Source organism: Pipistrellus hanaki (assembly GCF_964339955.1).
Source record: "Pipistrellus hanaki genome assembly, chromosome: X".
In the NCBI taxonomy this organism is placed as follows: Eukaryota; Metazoa; Chordata; class Mammalia; order Chiroptera; family Vespertilionidae; genus Pipistrellus; species Pipistrellus hanaki.
Genome location: NC_140524.1, coordinates 22,663,454 through 22,670,354, shown reverse-complemented (window position 1 = coordinate 22,670,354; position 6,901 = coordinate 22,663,454).

Genomic DNA, 6,901 nt, shown 5'->3' with positions numbered 1-6,901 from the left:
CCTCCCTTCACTAGGTCATCTCCATCTTGACCTAGCCACATGTCATTTTGCAAACACAAACTGGTTAGGCAGCAGAGCATTGCAAAAGGACCAAAGTTTGTACTTCCCTTGCAGGTCAGACTGGTTTTTGGTACAGTATGTAGTTGTAGAAAATGTAACTGGTACAGTTCACATGAGAATCCAGTGTAGAAAAATTTCCTGATACCTTAAGAAATAACTACATTTCCAAACCTAGATGTATCTCCTAATATTGGGAGGTTTTGGACTACTGCTTGCCCAGGTAACCTTTAGGCTCCATATTCCTCAAACCATGTATTCTGTGTTATAAGGTATTCTTTTACAAAGTAGGCATGTTGCTTTGTTTTGTTCTTGCATCATTTAATGTGTATTTATTTTCTCTCTGATTATACTATAAGCTACACCCTGGCAGTGTTTCCTCTTCACTAAAATGGGTACAAGACTCCTTGGCCTACCCTTTTAACAATTTACTAGGCTGTTAAAAGATTCTAATGTGGTAATATTTATAGCATAAGTGATAAGGTAAGTATAGGATGCTCTTCAAATATAAGGTATATTTTATTGTTACAATTTTAAAAGCCTATACACTATTTAGGTATGTGTGTTTGAGACTTCACATTTGGGATCAAAGCCTTTATTATGAATTTCTGGGCATAATGCTTTTAAACATGGTTTCCCAAATTTGCCAGAAGATAAGAATTACTAGGAGTCCTTGTTAAAACATATTCTCAGAATCTACCCTAGACCTACTGAATAAAAATTTTCAGGTAAGATTCAGCTCCAACAATTCTAAAGTGTAGATTTGTTCATACCACCAATTCTCTGATACCAGCTGGGTGTCCTATGATTCAACTAAATTTTAAAATTTTAATTGACAGTTTATATTCAATATTAATTTTATGTCTGTAGTAAAGTGTTCCCCCTGATATTTTCAGTACCCACCTGACACCATACATAGTTACTATAATATTATTGACTATATTCCCTATACTGTATTTTACATCCCTGTGACTATTTTGTAAGTACCAATTTTTACTTCTTAATCCTTCACATTTTTCACCAAGCCCCCCAACCATCCTCTCCTTTGACAGCCATCAATCTGATCTCTGCATATACTAGTTTGTTTCTGTTTTGTTTGTTTCTTTATTTTGCTGTTTAAATTTCATATTTGAGTGAAAACATATGGTACTTGTCTTTCTCTGGTTTACTTCACTGAGCATAACACCCTCTAGGCCCATCCATGTCTCTTGCAAATAGTAGGGTTTCATTCATTTTTATGTCTGAGTAATATTCCATTGTATATATGTACCACAACTTTACCGACTCATCTATTGCTGGGAACTTGGGTTGCTTCCATAGCTTGGCTACTGTAACTAACCTGTGTTGAACATAGCACTACATATATGCTATCAAATTAGTGTTTGGGGTTTCTTTAGATATATATCCAGAAGTGGGATAACTGGATAATTCACTCAGAGGTAAAGGCCTCAGTCCCACAAGACTGCCCTCCAGATGACAATTGCAAATCCAGGTTGTTACCTATACTGTACTTCTGAATTATTGACTATAAATCAGAGATTCCCACAATCTCCTCCTTGGGTTCGATTAATTTGCTTGAGTGGCTCACGGGATTCAGGACATCAGTTTACTCTCTAAATTACCTGTTTATTATGAAGGATATTAAAGTATATGAATCAACAGCCAGAAGAAGAAACACATAGGTGAGGTCCCAAACAAAGAAGCTTTTCTTCCGATGGATTTTGAGGCCCAGCATGGCAGTACATGGGAAAATTCTGGTTCACCAAACTGGAAGTTCTTTAAACTTTGTTGTTGTTTTGTTTATTTTAATATATTTTTATTAGTTTCAGAGAGGAAGGGAGAGGGAGGGAGAGATAGAAACATCAGTGATGAGAGAGAATCATTGATCAGCTGCTTTCTGCACACCTCTTACTGGGGACTGAGCCCACAACCCAGGCATGTGCCCTTGATGGAAATCGAACCAAGGTCCCTTCGGTCCACAGCACCAACCCTCTATCCACTGAGCCAAACCAGCTAGGTCTAAACCTTGTTTTTGAGGTTTTTTTTTTTTTTTTTTTTTTTTTTTTTTATGAAGGCTTCATTACATAGACATAATTGATTAAATAATTGACTACCCATGATTGATTACCTCTAATCCCTTACCCCTCTCCAGAGGTCAGGGGTGAGATGGGACTATAAGTTCCAACCTTCAAATTACGTGGTTGGTTCAAGCAACCAGCTACCCAGTGCTTGGGTGGGATACAAAAGTCACCTCATTAATAAACTCAGGTGTGGTTGAAAAAGGGGTTATGAATATCCACACACCTTTATCTGCTCTCATCACTTAGGAAGTTCCAATGGTTTTAGGAGTTCTGTGCCAGAAACAGGGGAAAGACCAACTATATACTTATTATAAATCAAAACATCACACCAGAAGAAAAAAAAGATCAAACGTATAATTAAGAATGACACCAGGTGAGTCATATCCTCAGGCAATTCTGGGAGATGCTGCTGTTTCCAATTATTCACATATCAGGAAAAATTAATTTAGGATTCTTTCTGGGAAAGGCCTTTCAGGGAAAGAAAATTTTTTTTTAAAATGGAACAAAACTTGGGAGGAGACTCCAGAGGGGCAACAAACTTCAGTGTGCTTCACAATTGTGCCTGCAACTAGTACTACCCTGTTTCCCCGAAAATAAGAGTGTCATATTAATTTTTGCTCCCAAAGATGCGCTAGGTCTTATTTTCAGGGGATGTCTTATTTTTCCATGAAGAAGAATATGGTACACATTTATTGTTAAATGAAAATATAGGAAATTTATTACCTGCATAGAGCACGGTAGTTGTCAACACAAACCAGATAAACTGTGAATCCTACAGTATCAAGAATTTACTCATTTATTCAATGACCATGCCATCATCTTCTGGAACATCATAACAATCCAATTCCTGAATTTCCTGGTGAATTTCTTGTGACTCCATTTCTTTCATAATCAGTGGACCAAATCTTTCATGTTTAGCAATAGCACTGTCTTTAAATGAGTACTTCTTGTCAAGGTAGCCTGCTGGCAGTGCATTTGCAATGCAACTGTCAGTGATTTTCTCCCATGAATTCTTCACCCAAGTCACAACTTCTTGCAGTTTAGGTTTCACAAAGTTTACGGTAAATTAATTTTCATTCTGAGACAGAGCCTAGGGGGGCCTTATTTTCAGGGGACGCCTTATATTTCACTCAGAAGGAAACCTGTAAGTAGGTCTTATTTTCGGAGGATGTCTTATTTTCGGGGAAACACGGTAGTATAGGCAAAGCCTTCCCCTTGAATTTCCTTGTTCCGGCCCTGAACTCTCAGAAACTCGCTTGAGGCTATATGGCTTGTAGCTAATCTGATTTACTAGCCAAAGTGTTTAACAGGGTCTCTACTGCCTTAATCCAATTGGTGATTTCCCAGGTTTTGAGACCAACACTCACTTTAGATATCTCTCTTCAGAGTTCCCTCGGCTCTTGTTTAAGCAGACTTCTTTCACAGCAGTTAAACACTTCCTGTTTGTCTCTGAGGTGGTAAGGGCAGGACTTGAGCTTATCTACTCTTGCATTCCCAACAAAGGGCATTGTGCCTGACGTGCTGTAGGTGCTGATGTCGAACTGCCTGTAAAATTGTTTGTTGTCGGCTTCACCTACTTAACTGGGAGCTCACTGAGGCCAACTGCAGTTCAACTTTGTATCCCTATGTCTTAGCCTCATGCCATGAACAGAATCATCAGTCAGCAAATGTTTGTTGAAGAGGGAATGGTTTACCTTTTGGTAGAGCCCGCATTTCCTACTTCTGGAGAGATGAAGTCTGCTAGGCGTTGGCACTGGCCATCTTGGGATTAAGACCCAAGGAGAATCTAGGGTTTATAGCCTTTTTTTAAAAAAATGTGTTTTATCAAGGATCCAAGATGGCTGCTCGGGTATACACCTAGCCGCAGCAGCTCACAACAATTTCAAGGGAATACAACTAAAATGTAGAGTGGACATTGCCCAGAGCTACAGGTAGTCGACTGACTGAAAACTCTACAATAGGAAGGAGGGAGAAAACCAGAAGGAAAATCAGAGGAGCTGAAAAAAAGCCTAAGGTACGGAGACATGCTGAGCGCTCGCACGCACGCGCGCGAGGAGAGGTCGCAGCCAGAGAGGAGGAGAGGGCTGGGTGCTGCCTGGCGTTCCCTAGCAGGAAGGAAATAGAACCCCCAGCCTGGGCTGAACCCCCGAACCGGCAGCGCTGAGCCCCAAGTTATGTGCCAGACCCTGGGGACCCAGGCTCCGGCAGGGGGAGACAATCCCGGGGGACGGCGAAATGCGGGGCCCCCGGAGTCGCGCGCACATGGCGCGCAGAGGACTGAATGTTGACTCTGATGCTGGATTACCCTAGCCGGAAGAAACAAAGCCTCCGGCGGCAGCTCTGAGCCTCAGTCCAGACCGCCCCGAACTCCAGGTCTGGGCCAGTCCCTGGGGACCCAGGCTCGGGCAGGGGGAGACGGAGCTGTGAGGTGGAGTCCTGGGAGCACGGCGAAAGGCCGAGCCCCTGGAGTCGCGCACACTGTGCGCAGAGGACAGTCTGTTGACTCTGATCCTGGACTCCCCTAGTGGGAGGGAGAAAGAAAGCTCCAGACTGGAGGAACGCGACGAGGAGCAGGAGCCCCTGCCGGACACCGGCCAGCCGGGCGCCAGCAAGGAGCCGGGTGACGGGGCCCCCAGTGGGGCCTTCGACTGCTGTGCGCTGGCAACGGAGCCAAGGACGGGGGCTGCTTCCTGGGCGGCGCCGACCCCGGCAACAGGCTGGAGCAGCGCGGGAGCCCGTGGAGAACAAAGGGGTGCCACAGGCCAACCTGCTGAGCTCCCAGGACAAGGAGGAAGAAACCAAAGAAGTTCTCAATGTGAAGAAATCAAGTGAGAGCAAATGATAGTAAAATTACTTAAGAAAGAATACAAAGAAGATCTTGAAAAATCAAAGACTAAGTCAGAACTCAACGCACCAGCCAACATTGCAACATAAATGCGTTTTGTTTTGTTTTTTTTTAAAAAAGAAAAAAAAAAAAGAGAAAAAAGGGACAGAATGTTGGAACAGCAGCGACCAGGCCTAGAGTGGCCAGGCACAAGGCAGTGGCAGCTGGGCCCGGAGCAGCAGTGGCCAGGCCCCAGAGCAGCAGCAGCCAGAACAAGAGCATCAACGGCCAGCACTGGAGCAGCCAGACCTGGGGCAGTGGCAGCCAGGCCTTAGGCAGGGGCGGCCAAGCCCAGGGTGGCCAGTCCAGGAACACCCAGACGCGGAGTGGCTGGGCCCGGAGAGGCCCAGCCCAGAGCAGCCGGGTTGGGAGCGGCCAGGCCCAGAACAGCAGTAGCCAAGCACGGAGCATCCAGGCTGGGAGCGGCCAGGCTCGGAGCAGCCGGGTCGGGTGCGGCCAGGTCCGGAGCAGCGGCGGCCAGGCTGGGAGCGGCCAGGCCCGGAGCAGCTGGGTCTGGTGTGGCCAGGCCTGGAGCAGCGGCTGCCAGGCTAGGAGCGGCCAGGCCTGGAGCAGCAGCTGCCAGGCTGGGAGCAGCCAGGTCCGGAGCAGCCGGGTCTGGTGTGGCCAGGCTCGGAGCAGCGGCTGCCAGGCTGGGAGCGGCCAGGCCCAGAGCAACAGCTGCCAGGCTGGGAGCGGCCAGGCCCGGAGCAGCCGGGTCTTGTGCGGCCGGGCCCGGAGCAGCGACTGCCAGGCTGGGAGCGGCCAGGCCCGGAGCAGCCGGGTCTGGTGCGGCCAGGCCCGGAGCAGCAGCTGCCAGGCTGGGAGCGGCCAGGCCCGGAGCAGCCGGGTCTGGAGCGGCCAGGCCAGGAGCAGCAGCTGCCAGGCTGGGAGCGGCCAGGCCCGGAGCAGCAGCTGCCAGGCTGGGAGCGGCCAGGCCCGGAGCAGCCGGGTCTGGTGCGGCCAGGCCAGGAGCAGCGGCTGCCAGGCTGGGAGCGGCCAGGCCCGGAGCAGCGGCTGCCAGGCTGGGAGCGGCCAGGCCCGGAGCAGCCGGGTCTGGTGCGGCCAGGCCCGGAGCAGCGGCTGCCAGGCTGGGAGCGGCCAGGCCCGGAGCAGCGGCTGCCAGGCTGGGAGCGGCCAGGCCCGGAGCAGCCGGGTCTTGTGCGGCCAGGCCAGGAGCAGCGGCTGCCAGGCTGGGAGCGGCCAGGCCCGGAGCAGCGGCTGCCAGGCTGGGAGCGGCCAGGCCCGGAGCAGCCGGGTCTGGTGTGGCCAGGCCAGGAGCAGCGGCTGCCAGGCTGGGAGCGGCCAGGCCCGGAGCAGCGGCTGCCAGGCTGGGAGCGGCCAGGCCCGGAGCAACCGGGTCTTGTGCGGCCAGGCCAGGAGCAGTGGCTGCCAGGCTGGGAGCAGCCAGGCCCGGAGCAGCGGCTGACAGGCTGGGAGCGGCCAGGCCCGGAGCGGCCGGGACCGGAGCAACCGGTCCCAGAGCAGCCGGGTCGGGTGCGGCCAGGCCTGTAGCAGCAACAGCCAAGTCCAGAGCAACTAGGTCGGGAGCGGCAGTGACCAGACCCGGAGCAGCTGGTTGTGGAACGAACCAGAGCAACAGAGGCCAGGCCCGGAGCAGCCAGGCCCGAAGCAGCTCGCTCCTTGCCTGTACCTGCCCACGGCTGCCTCTCAGACATGGCTGGAAACTTTTGCGGGAACTTGAGGGTCTGCTGAATCAAGTGATGAAGGCTTAGATCTGGATGTGTTGAGTTAGTATAGCGCTGGGGTGTTGATCTGTGAGTGCCTTGGGTGGGGCCTGGATGAGGCTGGTTGACCTATTTGAAAATGTCTTTTGTGTGAAGTGTATCATTGGGCATGTGGAGGTATTATTGATATGAGA